Raw genomic sequence first — 23,995 nt, forward strand, 5'->3', positions numbered from 1 at the left:
TAAATTTCATTGCTTTCCCAGTGATCTGGGACTGATTCTGGCCCCTCCAAAACCCAGCAAGAGGCACTGATGGGAGATAGTCCCATCTCTCAGCACGGCGACACCTGAGAGTGGCAGCAGGGTCAGGGAATCACAGAATGTCCTGAGTTGGAAAGAACTCACCAGAACCATCAAAGTCCAGCTCCTGGCCCTGCAGAAGACAACTCCAACAATCCTACCACGTGCCTGAGTGTTGTCCAAACTCTTTATGGTCTCTGTCAGCCTTGGTGCTGTGACCATGTCCTAGGGTATGTTATGATGCCTGTATCCCCCCCATCTGTGCGTTCTGTTTATGCTGGATATTGTGTTCTGTGCCTTCAAGACTGGCTCTGAAGAGCAAATGTTTTGTTTTCATTTTGTTATCAGCTGCTCCCCCATGGTTGGTGGGACACACAGATGGGGCAGTACATGGTGCTGCTTTTGCTTTTTGCTTTGCTCTTGCTTCTGCTCATTAGTTAGTTTAACTAAACAGTCCAAATTTCTTCCTGGACTGTTTCTCCTTTCCTTTTTTTTTGACCTTCTCAAACCTGCTCTGGACTGGGCCCTGGCAAACCCCGAGAGTTTGCACCTTGCGGCCTACTGGGGCCTGTTCTGGGCAGCAGTTGCCCCAGCACAGGAGGGACTGAGAATAGAACAACCACCCCCAGGAGAGACTTTCTGAATTTGTCATCTTTTCAGAGCAGTGACAGAGTGGTGTCACCTGGTATTGTTCATTCTGTGTGCTGGGGGGTGCTGTGCCTGTTAAATAAACAGGTTCTTTCCACTTCTCTCTGAGGAATCCTTCCTGACGCGGTTGGGAGCAGGGGCTGTGTGGGTTTGCTTTCTGGAGGGGCCTCCTTTGGAGGTTTTCTCCCAAATTTGCCCTAAACCAGGACAGACCAATTCCCTGGGGAGCCTGTTCCAGTGCCCAATCTCTGTCATGGACATATTTTCTGAAACATCCTTTGCTAGGATTTTTTCTCCTGAGAAGCTGAGAAGCCTCAGAGGAAAAGAAAAACAATAATTATCTGCTGCTGTGGAATGCAACAGGTGCATCTTTGATTGGTCCATGTGAGTTGTTTCTACTTGATGACCAACTGCAGCTGTGTTGGGACTGAGCAGTCACAAGATATTATTATCATTCTTTTCCATTCCTTTCTTTTCCTTCCAATGAAACCTTTTCTTCTATTCTTTTAGTATACTAAATATATATAATTTTATTTTAATATATCATAAAATATGTAGTTTTATTTTAATGTAATATATAATAAATATATATAATTTTTATATATTTTATAATATACAATTATAATTATATATAATTATATAATTATGTAATATATAATTTTATTTTAATATAATATATATAATAACACATCAACTTTCTGAAACATAGACTTAAGATTCTCATCTCTTCCCTCATCCTGGGACCATCACCACAAACCATCCTCTGGGGGAAGAACCTTTTCCGAATACCCAGCCTAAACCAAGCCAAGAGAAATCACATCCAAAGGATGACTGCCTTAATTTCAGACACCTGCAATTCAGATGAGATGAACAACCCTCAGGGGGTTCCTGCTCTTGCACAGCACCTGCTAATGTTTTAAATACCCAAATTTCCCAGCAGACAAGCTGCATCAGCCATAGGATGGTTTGGGTAGGAAGAGGCCATAAAGATCACCTGGTTCCAGTCCTCGTGCCATGGGCAGGGACACCTTGCACTGGACCAGTGAAGGGAGATGCTCAAATTCCAGGTGGCCCTGGTGCTGTTTTTGGGCAGGATGAAGGAGATCTCATCCCTGTGGGACACGATCCAGGGTTTTTTTATTACTTATTTGAGAGCTTCCCTTGCCCAAATGTTTTCACTTATATCAACTGACAATTTCTCTTTCATATTGAAGACCCCACAGGATTTTAATAAGGGAAATTTACTGCTTTGAACAGCTCTGTGTTGCACTCTGGGTGGAAGAAACAAATCCCATGCACTCTGGAGAACCAGGAATATTCACAATATTCAAATACATAAAAAACAGCTGAATGGGGAAAGAGTATAATCTGTTTTCCATGTTCTTGGTGGATTGAAGAAGGCAGCTTGGTTGAAACTGCAGGGAGGGGATATGATTCAGGCAGAAGAAATCACTTATAATGAATTTGGTCAAAAAGTGGGATACACTGTGGGAAGGGCACAGAGCTCTGCTTTTTGGAGGAGTTAGGATGTTAATTAACTCTTGGTGGAGTTAATCCTGCCCTGGGTTTAAGGGATGGTCAGTCCAAGTCCCCTTCCAGTCCCCCTGCTCCAGCCACTCACCAGGGCTCATCTTTCTGCTCTTGAAGTCAGCATTTGTGCAGCAGAGAAAATAAATGAGCAAGGAAAACATGTAAAAACAGGAGGGAAAACATCAAGGGAAAACATGTAAAAACAGGAAATTAGGGAACCACCAGAGCAGGGATGGTCTGGATTGTCTATCTCAAAGTCAGAGAGGGAAAGGAACCAAACTTCTCTGAAGAAGGGATTGTGCAAGGTGGTGGCAGCCCCTGTAACTCAGCTGGTCCTTGCTCTCCTCTCTTCTTGCACTGGTGCCAAAAGCTTCATACTTTTGATGCCAACAGAGACAAACCTGTTCCACAAAGCAATTTTCTCGACCTGGCACACTCCTGAGTGCAGGATACACACAGAGATAAATGGTAGTAAGATAAGATAACAGAAAGTAAAATGAACCTAATTAGGGACTGTTAACTTGTTTACAGCAAAAAGCCCTGCAGTATTAAAAGAAAGAGAGAGAGATGATAGGCAGACACCGAGGCTTGGGTACACATTACCCTCGTAACTGTCCTGTGTGTGAATAAAACCTAAGGACCTAGAGATGGACTTCAAGCCAAAACTGCCACAAACTTCTCTGAGGATTAGATCAGACCTCAAAAATTAAAGCACTTTTTCATTCAATTTTCCTTCTCCTGAATAAGTTGGACATTTTATAAACAGAGGCAAGGGGGCACTGCTGCCCCACCTGTACTCCTGCCACTACCCCTGGTTACCCTGGACATGCCCACCTTCAGCACCCCACAAAGCATGTCTCCCATGGACAGGGAGGTCACCACACACTAATCATTCCTGTTTCCAGCTGTTCTGTCCCCTCACAGGTGTCTGCACCTCCTTCATGACTCAACGGGCAATTGCCATGATGCTGCCCCCCACTTTGGTAAAGCATTTCTACCCATGCCAACCATCCAACATACACCAACTACATGGAAACATGGCATTTGTAAATCTGGGCATCTTCTAAAGCTCTCAGCTGAAGCAGGGCTGTGAAGAAGACTGGGACAGTGTCCTTGATGCCCTTTATGACAGGAAAAAGAACTGCAAGGAAGAAGCACAGCAACAACCATGTGCAACACTGTCCTCTCCCACCTCTGCGTTTGAAACTGAGCTGAAATCATGAAGCCTTTGAGATGGGTAACTTGAAGACACAGAGCTGCTTGAGCATCCTGAGACACCTCATGTTGTTAGGCAAAATCACAGAGCACAGTGGAGTGGGCTGGAAAGGACCTTAAAGATCAGGGAGTTCCAGCCCCCACCAAGTGATGCTGATCACCTCAGAGCAGCAGCCACATGGACCAAATTAATCAGTCAGACCCCCTGAGTGGCACCAATCAGCCCAGAGACAGAAGTCACCCAGCAGGAAACACAAAACACTGTTTTCACAGACTTAATTTACAGCCCAATTCAGAAGTCCCTCATCAACCAAACTCCCATTGTCCAGGGCAATCAGTTCTGCCTTCTATGTCATTGCACCAGTCAGAGTCGTTCTCAAAAAAGAGGAAAAAAAAATAAAAGATGCAAAGCAGAATCCAGGAAACATCTGCCATCTGATTCCAACACTTTTTAGGAAAAAAAAAAAAAAAGACATTTTACATCTTGGCAGTGTTTGGCTCATTTAAACAGTACAGCTGATCAGCACTTGAGCTCAGTCCTACACACACTCACATCCCTGTGGGTGCTTCACATCCACAAGCAGCTTCACTGACTGGCAGGATCTGCCAAAACAAGGAAAACTGAAAGAAGATGCAGCCCTCACAACCATCTCCAGCCACCCCAGAGCACAGTAGAAGGAAGAGAACACTTCCCTTCTCCAAGCACATGTAGGGCAGCCAGCACAGCCCTGCCAAGGTCCATGCAGAACCAAACTGCACAGGATATTTCAACTCACAGAGTCTTAAAAGTCACTTTTACAGGGCTAATTCCACCCCATTTCTCCAAGGTAAAACAAACTGGATTCCCTTTCATGTGAATATGAGAATTCCTGCAAAACATCCAGGTTTAATGCCCCACCAACACCCCAACAAAGCATCCTGGAGCCTGATCTGACACTTGCACTGAGCTCCCATGGCAAAAACACCTTCCAAGAAACACGTAATTTTTGCTTTTTCCTGAACTTTCTTTAAAGGTGTATTTTTGATGCACCTAGGAGAGTTATAGCTTTCTACCCAAAAAAGGACTTATGACCCTTTAGACTTTAAGGATCCTCAGCCTGTGGTTATCCTGTCTGATCTCCCACACAGCAGGGGCAAGCATAATGCCACCTCCTGGATTTTAGGAGGGAATTCCACTTCCTTGCCAAGCAAATAAATGCAAGACTTTCTAATTAACTTTTATTCAAATTGGGTCTCAGATCTTTACCCAAGGAAATAAGGCTCTTTTGCACAAGCCACCCAGTGATGCTTAGAGTATTAGTCATGAAAGCAGGAATTGGGAGTAAAAATAGCCAGGATTCTGCACATATTTTTTTTAAGCCTCACACCTACTCAGGACTGATCTCTGGGTCAGCTGTCAAGAGCTGCATGGTTTTGGCCTTTTTTTTCTTTCTATTACTACTTTATTTTAGATCATCACTTGTGATTCATAGAAATGGGAGTAACTGTGAACACATTTTCCAAATCAGCCTTCACAAGAATGCTTTGTTGAGGTCTTACAAAAGGCCAATCTCAAAATAAACTTTTTCAGGAGTTTTTTAAATGTCAGTGGAGAAATCTTCGCTCTTATTTCTGTATTTCCTTGTTTTGCAACTCCAACTTTTTTAACCACTGTAGGAGTGGTTAAAAAAGACACAGAAAATAAGGGAAAGAGAAATCTTTCGGCAAAAAAAACCCCATAGGATGGATTTGACAGGTTTCAACAGGGTCTGTCATGATCAACAGTTTCAAATGATGAGTTTTAAATACTGACAAGTTACCATCAGCAACTCTAATCCCAAAAAAACTGCTCCTAGGGGCCAGATGTTACAATGACAGAACAAACTCCTATTTGCAGGTGGCATCACTATAATCAACAATTTCATTTTCAGCACTGAGGACCCTGCTGCACCAGCTGATAGACTCTGCATCAATATTCACAGTAATAAAATACTTCTGACACCTTCAGGTCATCTAAAGCATGGACCCTGTGGTCACCACATTATTGTTTTTGTGAACCCTCATGAACACACCTCTGGCTCCTCTGCTTCAAGTTTTGGCTGTCACAAGTTCTGGGGTTTTTCACAACTCCTTTATTTGATCACTTGGACACAATCAGGGACAAGCCACCTCCTTCATCCATCACCATCCTTGTACACCTCCTCAGATGCTCTCCAAGCCTCTGCTTACCCCACACCAAGATGAATTTAAGCAGTGAAATGCCCCTGAAAATTCACAGAAACACAGAATGGTTTGAGCTGGAAGGGACTTTAAAGATCATCTCATTCCAATAGAGACACCTTCCACCATCCCAGGTTGCTCCAAGCCGTGTCCAGCCCGGCCTTGGACACTTCCAGGGATCCAGGGGCAGCCACAGCTTCTCTGGGAACCCTGTGCCAGGGCCTCACCACCTTCACAATAAAGAATTTCTCCCCAAAATCTGCTGGACAAACAAGGTGGCACGTTCTCTACCATGTCCTGTCCTTCACTAAAGTTAACATCACATCCTCCCCTCACTCATCTCAGAGCAGCATCCCATGGCTCTGAAAGGCCAGAAGCAGTGACCCAAAATACACCAGCTCAGCACAGAACAAACCAGGAGTGAGGGAAAAGCATCCCCAGTCCAAAGTGTCAGCAGTTGTGGTGTTTACCCTATTCCTAGTAACACTTGCATAAAGTTTTAATAAATGCTTCATTAAAACATCAACTGCCTGTCCAGCCAGGCAATTATCACTCATAATCACAGCTATATAACTGTATACTGTCTTCTGCAGATGTTCCTACATCTGTGCAAAACACACTCTCCACCTCTGCCACATGTAACATCTGTTGAATATTTGCAAACATTCTCTCAATATGGAACTGAAATTATACTGCCTTGCTTATAATGTATTTACTGTCCCCTACCCTGTGCACCCCTTAAAAATCATTAAAAAGGTATTTCCTTGCTGTGCACAAGGTACCAATCTCACAATATCTCTTTGCTGAGTTTATTTAAATGGCTTTTAGATCTTCACTTAGTAACAGATTACACCGAGCCTCCATCTTATCACAGGAGTTATTAGGACCTAATCCTTTATAAGCACTGAAGTTATTAGACTTGTGAGGATATTTTCTTCCCTTTCATAAATAATCTGTTGGAGAGAGGGGAAGAAAATAAGAAAAAAAGAGGAGGAAAAAAGCCACTTCTTGCATCCCTGCTCACTCAGACAACAGTCCCAAGCCCAAAGAAAGAGCAGGTGAGGCAGGTTCTTAATTTGCCAACAGCAAAGGAAATCAAATTTGTTTTCACCTAAAAGCTAGTAGAGAGGGAAAACAAACTGCACTAATTCCTGGCCAGCACCCTCCTCTGTGTAAGAAGAAGAAACTCCTTGGGGAAGGTTTGCCCCAGGTTCAGAGGGATCTCCACAGAGCTTTCCAAATCCCCTCCATCTCCACGTCCCCATCACACAACCAGGTGAAGCTGCTCCTCTGCTCAGACACAAGGTCATCACTCTGCTACCACACCTTCTATCCCAGAACACCGGGGCACAAACTGATTTTAGAAAAGCTGCTCTGTCCAAGGGACAGCAAAGCTGGGGATGGGGAGATCCATGGGGGGCAGAGAGGGAAGATACCTTCCCTTTCTAAAGTTCTTCCAATCTCTTCCCATCCCAAAGAAAACCCTGCTGCAGCTCTTGGATTTTGCCACCCAAATCCCACCACAGCTTGATAACTTCCAAGCCTCTCTGCTTATAATTAATGCTATTTTCTGCTATTTTGATAAGAAATCACCATTTCACCCCTGTCTTCTCCTCTGCCCCCCTCCCCACCACCAAACCCTGCAATGTGAGTTTGTGGATCCCTGAGCCAGCTTGGTCCGGGCAGGGGCTGGAGAAAAGAGGGGGAAATGTATGGGCTGATGGATCAGAACCCTTTTGGAATGGGAAACCTCACCCTGCACGACAAGGTGTGCAAACAGCACCGCTAACCAATGAAATAAAAATAAATAAAACCACAGCGAGGTTGTGGGCAGCATCTCCAAGAGGCACAGGGAAATGAGCAGCAGAGCAGCTCCTCAACCACTCCTGGATTATCTCTGGATTCTCCATCCACTCCTGAATTCTCCCTGGCTCCTCCATCCACTCCTGGATTATCCATCCATCCACTCCTGGATTCTCCCTGGCTCCTCCATCCACTCCTGGATTATCCATCCATCCACTCCTGGATTATCCCTGGCTCCTCCATTCACTCCTGATTCTCCCTGGCTCCTCCATCCTCTCCTGGATCCTCCCTGGCTCCTCCATCCACACCAGGCACTGACAGCCCGCGGTGCTGGAGCATCCCATCCCATCCCATCCCATCCCCTCCCACACTTCAGAACACAAGATGCTCCAAAATTAACACCTTACATCCACGGGGGAACAGCAGCAGCACCCAAATGCTCCCTGCACAGGATCAAGGAAGTTTTCCCTGCCTCTGTAACAACCTCACTCCCCACTCCCCTGGAAAATACATCTGGAAAAGGCAGCCGGGAAGGGCACGAACAACTCCGGGAGAACTCTCTGCAAACTCCTTCTCTGGCTTTGCAGAAGCTGCGATTCCATCCCCGGGGGTTTTCAGGGTCTCTCTGTAAGAGATGTAGCTCGCACTGCCCAGCTCGCTTCTCTGCCGCCCGAATTTCCGCGTGGAGCGATTCCAGAGCGGCTTTTTGCCAAACAAAAACATGCAAAAAGCGAAAAAATAAAAACCACCCCAGCCATCCCCAGCTGCCTGCGCCCAGGAAGGTTTGACAGCTCCAACAGGACATCACATCCCACGACATGTCTACAGCTAATGCAAAATAAATCAGCGCTCCGTCTCCCGGCGCATTATTTTATTATTTTTTTTTGTTCCACTCTCACGGCACGCCTGCGATTTTGGCATTCAAAGGCAAATCGGCCGCGGTTCCAACTCCACACATCCATTCCCAGCACACAGAAATGCCCCGGTGCTTTTCCCAGCGCCGGCTCTTGCGGGGGGAGCATCCCGAATTGGGGATCCCATCCTCATCCCTCCGCAAGGAAATCACCAGCGCACCTCTCCGAGCAACAAAAGAGAGTTCAACCAAACGCCTTTCCCCTCTTTTTCCCCCTCTCAAAATGTTTATTTGCAGTTTTTGAAGACACCTTAACCCGCCATGTTGAACAAGCTTTATAAATATTCATTTACCGCAGTTCGGGAGCGCTACGGGAAAATGTGTCTAGATCAGGGCTGCACATTTTGGCACAGCTGATCGCTTTCTTCTCTTTTCTTTTCTTTTTATTTTTTTCCCCTTCCCTTTCGCCTCCTGCAGCAGCTTTTCCTTTCCCCCGCAGATTCAGAAGAAACCCACCCGCACACCCAAAATAACTCTTTCCGAGAGATGTGCATCATCAGCCTCGTAAATCTGAAAGGAGGTCGCACGAGCGTTTGGCAGGGAAGCAGAAAAAAGATAGGTGTAACTTTAAAAATAAATTTTAAAAATATTAAAAAATAAGGGAAAGAAAGATGGGGAAAGGGAAACATAGAAAAAAAAAAGAAAGGGGAAAAAAAGAAGGGAGGGAAGCAAAAGAAAGGTGGGGGAAAGCAAGAAAAGGGGGGGAAAGCAAAAAAGGGGAAAAAGGCAAAAAAAGGGGGGGAAAGGCAAAAAAGGGGAGGGAAAGCAAAAAAAGGGGGAAAGGGAGGGGAAGAAAGGAAGGGAAAAAAGGAGATGAGAGCATCTAAAACGCGATCTGCCGAGTAAAAAAGCTCGATGCAGCCAAGGGGCAGCGCGGAGCTCCCGGGGCGCAGCCGGGCAGCGGCAGCCGCGCTCCGAGCGCCGGTCCCGGCCGGGGGCTCAGCCCCGGCACTTCCACAACTCCACCGCGGGCTCGCCCTCTGCAAAACGGGCGGATGAAATACCCGCACCCACCTCTCACGCTTAAAAAAAATAATAATTGGAAAGAATTTTTAATACATCGTGAAAAGGGGAAAGCGACCCTCTCCACCCAAACGCGATAAATAAAATAAAGGGAAATGCCAGCCGGGAGGGTTTGGGAGGGGTGGCTGTTGGGAGCCGTGCCTTACCTATGCGAGTTTGGGTGATTTGAGGGTGTTTTTCCCGTTTTCGCCCCGCGGAGCGGTGCGCGGCGCTGCGCGGAGCGGAGCCCGGCCGTGCCCGCGCCCGCACCCGCGGCAGGCTCCTTCCAATATGGCATCCGCGCAGTGCGCATGCCTGCCGCTCTTTTTAGGGCGCTTTTTTTTTTTCTTTCTTTCTTTCTCGCTTTTTTTTTTCTCCCTTTTAATATTTAGCAGCCAACTCCTTTCGTTGACCTTTTTCAGCAGTTTCAAGAAAAGGGATAAAAAAAAAATAATAATAAAATAATCAAGCGCGCATCCCAACCCGCTGCTCCGCGCCCGCGGTGCCTCCGCGCCTTGTGCCGCGCCTCTGCCGGGGATTTGGGCAGGGATGGAATCCCGACTTCCACACGTGGATTCCATCCCTGTCCCCACCCGGGACAGCACGCAGCGGCATCCAGGGCTGGCCGCCCGCACCCTAAATGTCACAAAATACCATCAAATACCATCAAATACCATAAAACACCATCAAATACCATCAAGCACCATCAAATACCATAAAACACCATCAAATCCGAGCCTTCAACACCGGAGCGCTGCCTCCCGGCTTGCCTTCCTCCCAAGCTTTTATTTCGCTTTTCCTCCTCGTTTCGCGTCGCCAAGAAACTTCCAAGGGAGGGAGATGGGGGAAGAAGATGGGGAGAAGAGGGAAAGCAACAAAAATACGGCGCATCACTCAGCCCAGCCCGTTCCCTCCGCTCCGCAGGGCTCCGGCATTACCTGTTTATTCCCTGTTGCGGAAAATAAATAAAATATATCACGAAAAGCCGGCGAAGGAATGTAAAATCAACTGGTGGGCACCCTCCGGTGCACAGGGACACGCACAACTTTCCCTCCTTTGCTCCTCAGATTATCGGATGGGATTTTTTTTTCCTTTCGGGTGTTTTGGTGGTTTTTCCTTTCTTTGGCGAGTGCGGGGGATTCGCGCTGCATTCGGTGCTGCTGCGGGGGTGTTCGCACGTACAGCCACACTGCGGGGTTTTTCAGATTGCACAAATATTCTGTTCTTCCCTCCCGAGAAAATCAGCCCCGCTGCAGGACTGGGAAATCACTCCAGACATCACTGCCCGTGGGTCCTGCTCTCGGGGAGGGGGTCAGAAAAATCCCCTGGGATGGGAGGAATGGGGATAAATCCGTATTTCTGCAGCCGGGGTTTCTCGGGATGCTCCGAGCGCCCGCAGATCTCGGAGCTTCCCCTACCCAGGTCTGCTCAAGGTGAATTCTGCAGGGTTTCATCCCCCCTCTTGCAGCCCTGCTCAGGGAATGTGTAAAGCATCTTTGATGGGGATTTTTGGAGCCCCAGCTCCCGTTGTTTCCCTGCAGGCACGGTTGGTGCAATTGAGGATTTAAAGGGATGCTTTTGGAGCATCCTCCGAGCTGGGGGTTGGCGCAGGGCACACACATTCAACAGGTCTGGAGGAGAGCAGAGGGAAGGGATATCCCTCAAAACATCCCAGTTTTGAGGCAGCAACCAGTCCTGGACTTTGTCTTTTCCACAAATTCCTTTTGGAATTAACCCCAAACGCTACTATGTCCATCCCCACACCAGGGCTGCCAAATTGACATCACCCCTTGTGCTCAATCAGCCTGGAAACTTCAAACCTCGGCTCAGAAATGTCCAGAGCTGTCTCCACTTGCCTTTCTCTGGACATTTCTGAGCCAAGGTCTGAAGTTTCCAGGTTGATTTTGTGGGCATCCCTTGCAGGAGCAGGGATGGTGATCTCACACCTGGGGAAGAGCTGGTTTCCCACAGGTGACCCCAGATCTTCTCTGCCCTGCTGCAAGAACCTTTCCACTGGTTCTTGCTGGGGATTCATCACTGAACCTCCCAAACCCCTTTTCCTTCCACTCTCTCCAACCCCTTTCCCTTCCTCTCTCTCCAATCTGTTTCTCTTCCACCAGCCTCTCATGGATTTTGTGCAAGAAGACAAGTGAGGGGTGGAATAAAGATGAAGAAATATTTTGATTCTGGAATACATTTGAGAAGATGGTGAATGCTTGGAAAGAAGAGCAAATATTGCAGACAGTGTTTCTTCAAGACAATCCATGTTCTTGCCATTCACACTCCAAGAGGCCACGGGCATGGGCTCAGCATCTCCTGTTCCAGCAGATTTCCTGGAAAACAAATACAAATACAAATACAAATACAAATACATATATACATATACATATAAATACAAATACAAATCAAGCAGCTCCTATTTTCAGACTTTGGGCTGCATGGGATTTCAAAACAGCAAGGAAGCGCTCTCAGAACTTCAAAATATAACCAAACCCCCAACTAGATGCCAGGAGGGCATTGGAGTTTTTGGCCCAAATTTATCCTGATGATTGTGGAAGTGGGTGACATTTTCAGCACAGTGACGTTTCAAATTTTCAGCACTTTTGAAAGGAAGATGCTCTGCAAACACCATATCTGTGTTCTCTGTCCTTTTAATCTGCTCTGAATTAGGTTACACTCAGATTTCTCTGGCTGCAGCCTCTCCTCATCTAAAGCTGGTGGCATCATCCAGTTTAGGGACAGATTCACAGCACTTCAGGTGTTTCTCCATCTCCTTTCCTTTAACACCAGATGCCTTTGTGCTTTATTTATTCTTTTTTTTTTTTTTTCATTCAGGCCTAAGAGGTTTTCCCAGAAGTTTTGGTTCCACTGTCTTCTCTGGAGCTCTTCTTTCCTCTTCACCTTGATTTTCTCTTTTATTTAGAGACTATTTCTGAAGCACTGATGGTTCAATTGGGCCTCTATGGAGAGATGTGGAAGAAAGCCTTCTAAGAGTTTGTGATCTAAATTAGGTTTGTGGATGGTGTCCAAAGAGGTGGTTTGGAAAAAAAAGAAAATAATAGTAATTAAAGCTGAGGAAAATTCCCTTGGAACTTTTCTAAGTGGCTGCTAGAACAAAACTCTCAGATATGAATGAAAAGGTGCAGATTTATATCGGGGCTGAGCTGGAGATGACTCTAACAGCTCCTGTTGGCAGCAAAGACTTTGCATCTTGCTCGTTGCTGAGAATACAAATTGGTCTAGTGGACGTGAACTGCAGTAATTGCTGAGAGATTTCACTCTAACACTGCCTTTGAGAGCATCACTGGGAAAAAAAGAAAGTGCTTTGAGAAATACTGAGTTGTAGCGGTGTAGCATCCCGAGATGTAAAATGGATTTAAGCCCTGCAGAAACCCACCCTGAGATCAGCTCCAGTTTCAGTCTCAGTGACTCTCAGGGATGAATTTTCCACTCATCTAAAGCAATTCCATTAATTTCACTGCTGTCCCTGCTCCTTAGTGCTGCTTTTGTTGGCAACCATGACACCTGATCTTGTGTTTTAAGTTGGGAACAGAAGTTTCACATCTGAATTTTGTTGCTGTTTTTAACTAAAGCACTTTTATGCAAGTAGCATAAAAAAGATTTTAAAAGCTAAAGAAAGATTTACCTGAGTACCAAGTACCCAAGCTGTAATGAACATCCACCTGCTGTTGCCTCTGATGATCACTCCCAAAGGATGGAACTGTTCACATCCCAAACTCTCCATAGCTGCACACACAAAAACTCTCCAACCCAGTGAAATCCAGACACTCCCATTACTTTAGGTCAGATATTAGCACCTCCTGATCTGCAGGAGAAGATTACTAAGACACAAAAATTTTCCCATTTTCCAGGCTGTTGCCTTCAGCACATTCATGTTTTTGGAGGATAGATGGAAATGTAAAAAGGTCCCCTACACAAGGAGGCACAAGCACACACACAAACAGAGATGTTATGGCATTGACACTCCTAATTTTTCTCTTTTCTCCTGGCTTGTGAAGATAAATGCTCAGAGGGACACTGTGGGATTTGTAGGTTGTTGTGTATTTGGTTATCCATTTCAGGCCCAATTTAAGCAGGTGCCTGAAGGACTCATAAGCTGAACATGGTGCTGAGATGACATTTGTGTTCATGAATAAATGGCATTAGCCTTTCAGACAGCAGCTGGGGGAATCTGAGACAACTTCAGCAAAGTTGAGGCTCTGGAGCTTCATCTGTGATAAACACTGTGAATGAGACTGCGCAGAAGTTCCTTGGTGGCAGCCAGTTTTCCTTCTAACCCAAAAAATGTGGTTATCTCCACTTTTGGAGGTGTTTTTCTGCTTTTGGGGTGCTGATTCCTGCACTGGGAAAGGGGCAGGGCAGTGCAGCTGGCACTGGAGAATTCTTTGGGGCTGGTTAAGAGTCCAGCCTGAGTGAGCTGAAGGGTGCAGAGTGTCTAAAGGAGTTTGGTGTTAGAGAGGGGACACAGGACATCACTGGGGCCACTCCACACTCAAGTGCAGCTCCTGTTAGCTCCTCTGCCATTCTCATCTCCTGGCACTGCTCCTGGGCTCACAGCAAAGCCTCTCTGCATTTTCCCTCTCCTCTCGACAAACTGTGGCCTGCAGCTTCCAAGTTTTCACCCCACCTTATCACAATCTTTACAGGAGGTAAAGACACCATCAGGCCCTTATTTCATGACATCTCCTGGGCCAAGGCTTTCACTTCTACCTTTGTCTTCTTTTTATCCATCAGCCCTAATTCAGAAAGAAGCTGGTCCCTGGGAGGTGGCATTGGGATGCTGAAAGACTTGTTTCACAGTGCCATCTCCTGGAGATCCTATTTAGGCTGAATTTCTCTGATACCTTTTTCTTTTCCACGTATCTGAGCTTTGAAGGCAGGTGTTTAAGGCATGATCTAAAGGAGAGATTAGCCTAAATGAAATTAATCCAAAATTTAAACGCCCTCTTTATGCTTCACAGTAAAAGTCCTGCCTCCTGAATGCTGCGAACAGCAGAGGAATTGCTGGCTTGGGGTTCATGAAATATTCATTGGGTTGTGGTCCCACAGGCTTTGCACCTCTTGGCAGCACCAGCCCTGTGTGCAGGGACTGCAGAGGCAAAAAAACATCCCCTGGAGAGGTGAAAGGTGCCTTGGTGAAGCCCTTTTCCTGCAGGAATTCAAGGAACACCAGGGAAAAGGGATCATTGTGATGGTGCTCACAGGGGTCTTTGGATGAGGGAAGAGACGAAGATTTGACTCTATATTTCAGAAGGTTTGATTCATTATTTTATGATATATATTACATTAAAACTATACTAAAAGAATAGAAGAAAAAGTTCTCAGAAGGCTAGTTAAGCTAAGAATAGAAAAGAAAGAATGATAACAAAGGTTTGTGGCTCGGACACTGTGTCCAAGCCAGCTGACTGTGATTGGCCATTAGTTCCAAACACCCACATGAGACCAATCCCAAATGCACCTGTTGCATTCCACAGCAGCAGATAACCATTGTTTACATTTTGTCTTTGAAGCCTCTCAGCTTCTCAAGAAGAAAAAAAAATCTTAAAGAAAGATTTCTCATAAAAAGATGTCTGCGACAGATCATCACCTCTCAAATAGGAGCTCCCAGGGCCAGGCACCCCCAGAGCCCCCAGCTGCCCTGCACACCCTGCCCCAGACAAACACAGACCCACACACCACCACCTCCATGGCCCAAAGCACTTTATTCACCCAATTTTAATTTATTTTTAGTGCCTGTTGATTAGAAATCGCTGCGTAGGTGTTGTGGCTATTCAGCAGAGGGGCAATAAGTAGCTTTAATATTAACTGGAAAATCTGAGCCAGTACCTCATGCCCGCAGCTCAGGAATGCCAAGCAAGCATGGTCTCTGTGCTAAACAATGGCTTTCCCACCTTAGCAGTAAATGAAAAGGAAGCACATGCTATACCAAATAAATCACAGAGCTGAGGTTCAATACTGAGGCTCTCAGCTATGAGACTTATTGATCGTGCCAGCACTACAGCAGAGACCCACTCTCATATCAAAAACTTGCTCATTTCTACCATTTACTAACAGCTTATTTATTTATTTCAAGTATTTACAGGCTTTGCCTGGGCAGGAAAGCTCCTCCTGGTTTTTGGCTGGTTTTGGGAAGGGAGACTGGGGAAGCTGAGGCAGGAGGAGCTGAGCTTTCACACACAGATATGCAATTCCAGGCTTTGACAATGGAAATGGATTTACACCTCAGATGCAGCACTGTGGTTACAGCTTTCACTTCACAGGGCTGTTTCTGCCAGGTTCTGTGGTGTCAAACAAGAAAATTCTCCATTTCCCTCTTGTTTCATACAGGAATACCCACAATGTCAGAACGAGACCAAAATCTCTGATTGACAAGGATGACCAGGAGCTCATGTTTCATTAAAGTTTTTCTCATTTCACAAATTATGCACCACATCTGCATTTCTCATCATGCTGCACATGGAGTGAATTCTGTGTCATAGCCTGCAAAATATTGAGCTGGTCTGGCTCTCTCAGTGCCCTCCTTGCATGGTGGGCTCAAAACCCAGCTCAGGTATTTCCATGGTTTTGGTACCTAATAGGATTTAGCAGCTGGACAGCTGTGGGCAGAAATACCCACAACAGCCCAAAAGCCCATCCACAATACAATTTGTGCCCAGAATTTCTCTGGCAAACATCTCACCATGAAACAAAACCTAATTTTGCAATTATCCATTTGAACTTCTCCTCCCTCCTTCCAGCTCCCTCTCAGCATTACCCCCAAATTCACAGCAAAGTATTAAAATGTCAGAGCAGTACTTGGAGGGATGTTTTTGACAGAGCTAAGATGAAAATGATGCATTTTAAAGTGTCTTTATGAAGCTGACTATGAAAAGGGCTTGTGGATGGCTTTTGCTCTTTTAATGGCTCCTTCTGTATTAAGGAGGAAGATTAAGAACAAAATGCCACTAATTGCACATAAAGAGCCCAGCTTCCACAACAGAGTAACTGTACATTGTATTCAGCTTAATCTCCATCTGCCCCTAAGAGCATAATTGATTTTTTATTTTAATTTGAAGAGGCTGACACTTCTAGTTCTTCATTGCCAGGTTGCTAAGCACACTTAATAAGGATGCATATGAGTGGAGGAGTCTAGAGGATGCCATTAAGGGTAATAGGTAACATATTTAAGGTCATAATGAGCTCAGAACTGAGTATTTCAGTGCAGGGATCAGGAGGGGAGGTGTTTAAATACTTTTCTTACTGGAACTCTGGGGTTTTTTTTCATGAAGTGAATTTTCTGATCTCATTTCACACCATACTCCCTTGGTAGTTCATGTTCTGTCTGCAGGTGAGGTGCCCATGGTTTTACCCTAGACTGGCTGAGCCCTGACAAGTGACAGCCTCTGGGCCTCAGTTTCCCCATCCCTAAAATGAAAATAAGAACAATGCCCTGGTTTTATAAACTGCTTGAAGAATTCACTGCTGAAAAATCTCATCTTCTGTACCTTTTAAGTATCCTGTACTTTGTCTTTAGAAAGGAAGCACTGTACAGCTGGGAGATTGAAATCTAGGCAAATTAAAAGTCAGGTCCATAAAAATATTTAATAATTTAAATCCCTCTTGGATTTCCTATTGCAAATAATAGGTTTTAGGAATGGAGGGAGATTTTTAAGGAAGTCAAAAAGCTGCAAGCAGCCTTGGACATGACTCCAGGATCAAGTCAGTTCCTCAAAGTCCTTCTGTTTACTATGACATTGATACAATTTTCTCCACTTTTAGACTCTTTTTTTAACTAAAGCACTTTTATTCAAGTAGCACTGATAAAAAGAGATTTCCCTGAGAACCAAGTACCCAAGCTGTAATGAACATCCACCTGCTGTTGCCTCTGATGATCACTCCCCAAGGATGGAACTGTTCACATCCCAAACTCTCCATAGCTGCACACACAAAAACTCTCCAACCCAGTGAAATTCAGACACTCCCATTACTTTTGATCAGATATTAGCACCTCCTGATCTGCAGGAGAAGATTACTAAGACACAAAAGTTTTCCCATTTTCCAGGCTGCTGCCTTCAGCTCATTCATGTTTTTGGAGGACAGATGGAGATGTAAAAAATCCCCTACACAAGGAGGCACAAGCACACACACAAACAGAGATGTTATGGCATTGACACTCCTAATTTTTCTCTTTTCTCCTGGCTTGGGAAGATAAATGCTCAGGGGGACACTGTGGGATTTGTAGGTGATTGTGTATTTGGTTATCCATTTCTGGCTCAAATTTAAGCAGGTGCCTTAAGGACTCACAAGCTGAACATAGTGCTGAGATGACATTTGTGTTCATGAATAAATGGCATTAGCCTTGCTTGTTTTAGACAATAAACCTGCCCAGGACACGTCTGGTTACCTTCAGGCATCTCCAGGAGCCTCAGGAAGATTTGGTCCTGGAGCAGCATCTGCTCTGTTTGAGATTCACACCCTCTCTGAAATCCTGCAGAGAGACTCAGCTCCTGCATCACAAACTTGCATCCAAACCCCCCAAAAAATTCAAACTTGGAAAAAAAAATTGTAACTGCTGCCACACGTAGAGAGGGTGAAAATCCTCAGCACCCACCCTGGCTGCTCAGAAATTCCTCTTAAAGGGGTGAGATGATGATGGGACAACTTCAGCCCCCAAAGCCAGGACTCTTACCTGAGTATCCCATCCATTAAAATGATGAGATTTTAACCATTGTTTGGGTAATGCTCAAAATCATTTTTTTAAAATCAAATTATTTTAACCGTCATTTGGATCCCACTGGGGGATCCCAGCTGGATCCAACAAAAAACCCAAGTTTGGGTGGATCTGGCTGTACAATAATGGCTGTACTTTTTCATAATTCACATACAAGAAGGATCATAGGAAAAAAGCACCTGGATTTTGGCTGTGTGCAGACACCCTCACACAGTCACAGTGCCAGGAGAAGAATGTGCCCTCAGGCATCAACTGTGTCATCTGAGTCAACCCCTCTGATTTATGTGGTGGGACTGATCTGAAACCTTAAAACATGGCATAGGGCATGCTGGCATTTAATGAGACAGAGATTTTGTGCAATTCTACCTAATTGCTGATTCCCTTTTGATTTTGTAAACTGGCACTGCTTCAGGCCAGGATTTACAGTCTGGACAGGAGCCTTTTCCAGTGGGAATCTCCATACCTCTCCTAAATTCTGACATTCATGCCAGCCCTATTTTTCTGTGTGTTCAGTTCTGTGTAACATGAAAAAGAAAATTCTCAGCTTGTTCCTGTCACACATTATAAATATTAACCATCTTTCAGGTTTTCTTTTGGATTGAATCAGGTTGTTCCCTGATGGATCCAGGGTGCATTCAGGGGTCACTTGAAGGAAAATTTCCCTTTGCCCACAATGTGACTGAGGATGAGTTTGCCTTTCTGGCTCCCCAACACTATCACTGGGGAAGGTGTGCTTCCAACAGCTAAAACATTCTAACATGAAAAAATTATTCTCCTTCCTTGCGTTTTGATCACCTCTTATTATACATGTGAGGTATAAATGTAAAAGCTTCTTGGCATGGTGTTGGGAAAATAATAGGTTTTAGTGCTCTGAAAAAAAGTTTTCATCTACAGGAACACAACTCTTTACACAGGAAAAATCACTTTTTATAACTGCTGCTTTCTTGCTCACACCTACAATTTCATAATGTAAAATGAGAGAATGCTTTACCCTGACAAATCTTCTTAGCTCTCATCTCAATGTCCTTTAAATTACCTCTTTACAAACAAAAGGATGTTGCACAGCCCTGTCAAGAGGAAATGCTTGTTGACAAGCATTGGATTTAAAGTCCTGTTTAGGTAAACAAATCATGATTGCAGTCCATTAATTGATTATGTTACTGTCTATGAAATATCCCATTTATCCAAGATCTACAAAGGCAGCTCATTAGCTATTAGCATAAACAAAGAGTGAAGAGTAGGGGCAAAGGCAAAAGGGGACTTTGGAAGAGGAGCCAACAAGACAGGGAAAATTATTTCTGTTTGAAAAGCAATGTCAGGGATGAAGGTTTGTCTGAAAATGCCTTCTAAAATTGGCCAGTGCAGTGTCCCTGTCTCATATTTGGAATATGTCAATGGATGTAGCCAAAACTGCATTCTGAAAGATGGAATTGGGTTTTTTTCCTGAGGAAATGTCAGTATTTTGGGGATATTTCCATGTTCTGGTTTTTTCCTCTGTGGAAATGTGAGTATTTTGGGGATATTTCCATGCTCTATGACTGGAAGTGCTCAAGGCCAGGTTGGATAGGGCTCTAACCAACCCAGTCAAGGGAAAAGCATCTCTGTCCATGGCAGGGGGATGGAATGAGACGATCTTTGACGTGCCTTCCAACCCAAATAATTCTGTGATTCTGTAACTTTTATTTATTTTTCTGTAACTATTATTTGTGCCCATCCCTCCTGGATGGGAGCAGTGAGAAATGTCCCTGGAGACTGATCCAGACCTGATCAATGGGACAGCACAGGGCACAGAATTCCTGTTCCTCCTCTGCTGAGTAACACCAGGTGTCCAGGTAGGAAAGGACTTTGATTTTCTTCATGACAAGTTTTCAAATGCATTTGATTTTCAGCTCAGCTTTTCAAAAACTGGGGCCAGGAGAAGCTTTTTGGACAGGAATGGAAGCATACTTCCTGGCAGAACAGGCTCCAAAGGCTTTTCTTTTTCAGAAAAAAGCAGAAAACTCAGCATGCAAAGTCATTCAAAGGCATTTGCACAGCAAAGGCAGCACTCTCAAAGCAGACCAAGAAAACTCAGACCCAGCAGGAGAGGGTCAACATTTCCTTTGGACTGCTTGGAAAATCCTCCCTTTGTGTGCTGAGAGAGGTGGCCCTTGTGGGGGCAAACCAGGCAGTTACAGAGAAATATCCCCAAAATGATTAGTGCCAGAGCCAGCAGGTGTGAGGCACAGAAAGGTGACATCCCCAGTGACTGGTCACACTCCAAGGATCCATCACTGGGCCGTTCTGCCTCCCCATTTTTCATCTCACCAGGTAGTTTTAATGCTAATCTGCTTAACTGCCTTTTTATAGCTGCTAGCTGGAGGCTGGTGGAGTTAAGAAACCTTTACAGCTGTACAGTTTACAGGGCTGCTTTAAGACATGGCATATATTATGTATGAAGCCTTATAACAACCATCCATATCAGAGCTGATGGAGAACATGAAAGCAATCCAGCACTGCTCCTTCCTACTGCACTTTGTTACAGGTGACAAGAGATAGGAGATCCAAAGGCTCGGTTAAAACTGGGAGCAGGAAATTATTTGCCTAAGAGACTTCTAAAGGATTTAATGATAAATAAGATTTTCAGAGGCACAGTGAGACAAAGGGCTGCTTTAATTAAAAAGAAATCTGATCCCATGAAATGTTGAAGGTTGTATTCATCTGTCTGAGCTGGGAGATATTGAGATAAGTGCAGCTGAAGTATTAATCCCCTTTGTAATTGGGGGGAGAAATCACTGCAGGGACCTGGAAAAGAAATTCATCTCCCTCCAGGGTAAATAGCAAATATTTTATCTGTGCTTGAGACTTTCAAACTTCCAGCTGAGTATTAGCTGTGATCTGTCTCAATAAAGCAAAACTGGTTTCCAGGCCCTAAGCAGCCTGTGAGACACCTTGGTCTGGACCTTTGGGTGAGAAGAGTCCCAAACCCAGCCCAAAGCCAAGAAGAACCCTGGTCCCAGAGATTCCAGAAGGGAGCAGAGATTCCCCATAGGATAACTACTTGTATGAAAAACTTTTGCAGGGACTTGTGAGGTTTGCTCCACTGGAGCTACACTGTTTTGAACTTCTTTGAATTAAATCCTGCATGAGTGTGGAAACTGGGAAGATTTTTCTTTCCAGAGTATGAATCAGAGTCTGCAAAACTGTGTTAAATTCATTGTCATCGTAATCCTTCCCAAAGCAGACAGAAGTTTAGATCATCCTCCCCCCTACCCCAAAACAAAGCTCTCAGCTCCAATCTCCATTTCAAGGCTAATTATAAACAGAAAGTCTTGCCCCTCCTGGAGTTTAATCAGTTTTGCTTTCATGCCAAAGACAAGCACAAAAGTCGAGTTTTATTCTTAGTGATTCTGGGCTTTTTCATTCTGGAGAGCTCAAGAGCCAGCTCCTGTAAATAAAACCACTTTCCAGCACTAAATACTTCTCATTTTCACCCACAGAGCACCTGGGGCAGCTTTTCAAGAAATCCATTTGGGTTCTCACTCCTCACCATGACAGGGCACACACAAATGAGTATAAAGGCATTATAAGAAGTTCATGAGAAAGACACATGGTGTAATGACACTAAATGAAAATAGATGTAATGAAAGCTTGGAGAAAAACCATTCACACACTGGTTACAAAGAGCTAATGTCCACTTTAAGTGGCATCAAGAGCTGGAGCAATTGAAAGATAATAAGGAGAAAATGAGTAATGAATCAATTTTATTGTGTGCTGTTGAGCAGTCCTCGCTGGAAGAGAGTGTGTTGATACTGCCTGATAAAACGGATGGATGGGAGCTGACAGCAGCAGGGACAAGTACTCCCACACTTTCTGAAGAAATAAACGATTTCTGGAGTTATTTTTGCCTCAGCCAATAGGATCCCACTGAAAAAAAATGGGATGTTTTCTTGTGGAGATCAGTATAGACACAGCAATTGAGCGGCAAGATATTTATGGAGAGTGAAAATTCCAGCTTTAGTGGAGACACAAACTCACTCTGCATTTTCCTTGAATGTGGCTGTGCTGGCTCCCCCAGGAAAAAGGACCCACCCAGATCTCCCTGTGGGACTCATCTCTGCTGGCACATCTCTCTTTTTCATGCATTATATAAAGCCTAAGCCACCACTTTCCACTCCAGCTCTTTGGTTTGGTGAGGGTTCCAAATTCATGCTTGCCTCCCTGGACTCACAGAAGGGTTTGGGTTGGAAGGGACCTTAAAGAGCATCTAAAGACCATCCAGACCATCCAAAGACCATCCAGACCGTCTGGTTCCAGCCCCCTGCCATGGGCAGGGATGTTTTCCACTATCCCAGGTGTTACAAGCTGCTGCAGGTTGGTGAGGCTAACTCAGGTTCTTGTTAACAGCACTAGGGGCAGGTTAGGGTGAAATGACACCACACATCCAGAAACTCTTCCTCCTGCTCTGGGGTGCAAACCTGGCACCAGCGAAGCACAAAAGGGCAAATGGAAACCACAAAAGGAGCAGCAGGATATTTATGGAGAGCAACAAGTCTAGCTTTAGTGGAGACACAAACTCACTCTGCATTTTCCTTGAATGTGGCTGTGATGGCTCCCCCAGGAAAAGGGACCCACCCAGATCTCCCTGTGGGACTCATCTCTGCTGGCACATCTCTCTTTTTTATGCATTATATGAAGCCTGAGCCACCACTTTCCACTCCAGCTCTTTGGTTTGGTGTGGGTTCCAAATTCATGCTTGCCTCCCTGGACTCACAGAAGGATTTGGGTTGGAAGGGACTTTAAAGAGCATCTAAAGACCATCCAAAGACCATCCAGACCATCCAGACCATCTGGTTCCAGCTCCTTGCCATAGGCAGGGATGTTTTCCACTATCCCAGATGTTATAACCTGCTGCAGGAGATGAAGGTAACTCACTTTTGTTCTTGTTAATAGCACTAGGGGCAGGTTAGAGTGAAATGACACCACACACCCAGGAACTCTCTGCCTCCCTCTCTCGGGTGCAAACCTGGCACCAGCAAAGCACAGAAGGGCAAATGTTGGAACCATCCACCCTAAACATTTCAGTGTCTCACCCCAGGCTGCTCAGAGCCCTTTTCAGCCTGGCCTGGACCTGTGCTGCAGACACACTTATCCAGAAACCACAAAGCTGCTGTAGTACCTTCCCTGTTGAAAACAGAGCAAAATGAGTCCACACAGGCATTTCTTCCTGCTACAGCAAGACTGATTCCTGTAACACCCTGATTTGGGTGTCTCACTCCAGGCTGAAGGCTGGAAATCTATTAGGCAACTGTTGTTAACTGATGCCTATGTTTCAATTTTTTCATCCCTGCTTAATTCTTCATCAAAGCACCATTTATGCTTAATTGTGGAAACCTGAATCAGTTCTGAATCTCACTGACTAATATTATTTCATCCATGTGTTAACTTGCAAACATCTGTGACAGCAAGCAGATGTCTTCTGGCCTTTGGAAATCCCTGGGCATTCAGGGGTTTGTGTTTCAGCTGTAACATCCAGAAGTGAGGAGATGGGGAGGAAAAGAACATATGGCCTACATCAGCATCAGGCTAAGGGGTCACCTGTTAAAACAGCAGCCCTTGATTAGTGCGAGGCTGAAAACAGAAAATGTACAGTAGAAGAAAGTAGAAACACTGTTTAGGTTGAGTTTGAAGTAAGTATTGGGTTAAAATAATTTCTTATTGAATGGTACAGGCCTATTCCTCCCAGACAAGGAGGAAAAGTTTCAGGATTGGAACCTCCATTTTGAGCTATGCCAAAAGCTAAGAACTCTGCAGAACTCATCTGAGTCACCAGGCACAAATATCCTTGAAAAAATAGCTTTTCAGCCTGTAGAGTTACTATTCTGGTGCAAGAAGTAAAATTTAGGCCACTTAAAAGC

The 23,995-nt window shown here is 44.9% G+C and overlaps 1 protein-coding gene across 3 annotated transcripts in view; it reads right to left on the reverse strand.

Annotated features, from left to right (window-relative positions):
* Positions 1-10,910, reverse strand: part of SFMBT2 (Scm like with four mbt domains 2) — a 116,036-nt gene extending 105,126 nt beyond the window's left edge. The window contains exon 1 of one of the 3 annotated variants that reach the window (XM_005494459.4): positions 10,306-10,910. The gene's annotated coding sequence lies outside the window, so the exon portion shown is untranslated. Of the gene's footprint in view, positions 1-9,534; positions 9,689-10,081; positions 10,268-10,305 lie in introns of those variants that run through there. The other 2 variants (XM_074538712.1, XM_074538711.1) reach the window with 2 other exon arrangements.
* Between the last annotated feature and the right edge of the window lie 13,085 nt (positions 10,911-23,995).

The sequence above is a fragment of the Zonotrichia albicollis genome, chromosome 4 (assembly GCF_047830755.1).
Source record: "Zonotrichia albicollis isolate bZonAlb1 chromosome 4, bZonAlb1.hap1, whole genome shotgun sequence".
NCBI lineage: Eukaryota > Metazoa > Chordata > Aves > Passeriformes > Passerellidae > Zonotrichia > Zonotrichia albicollis.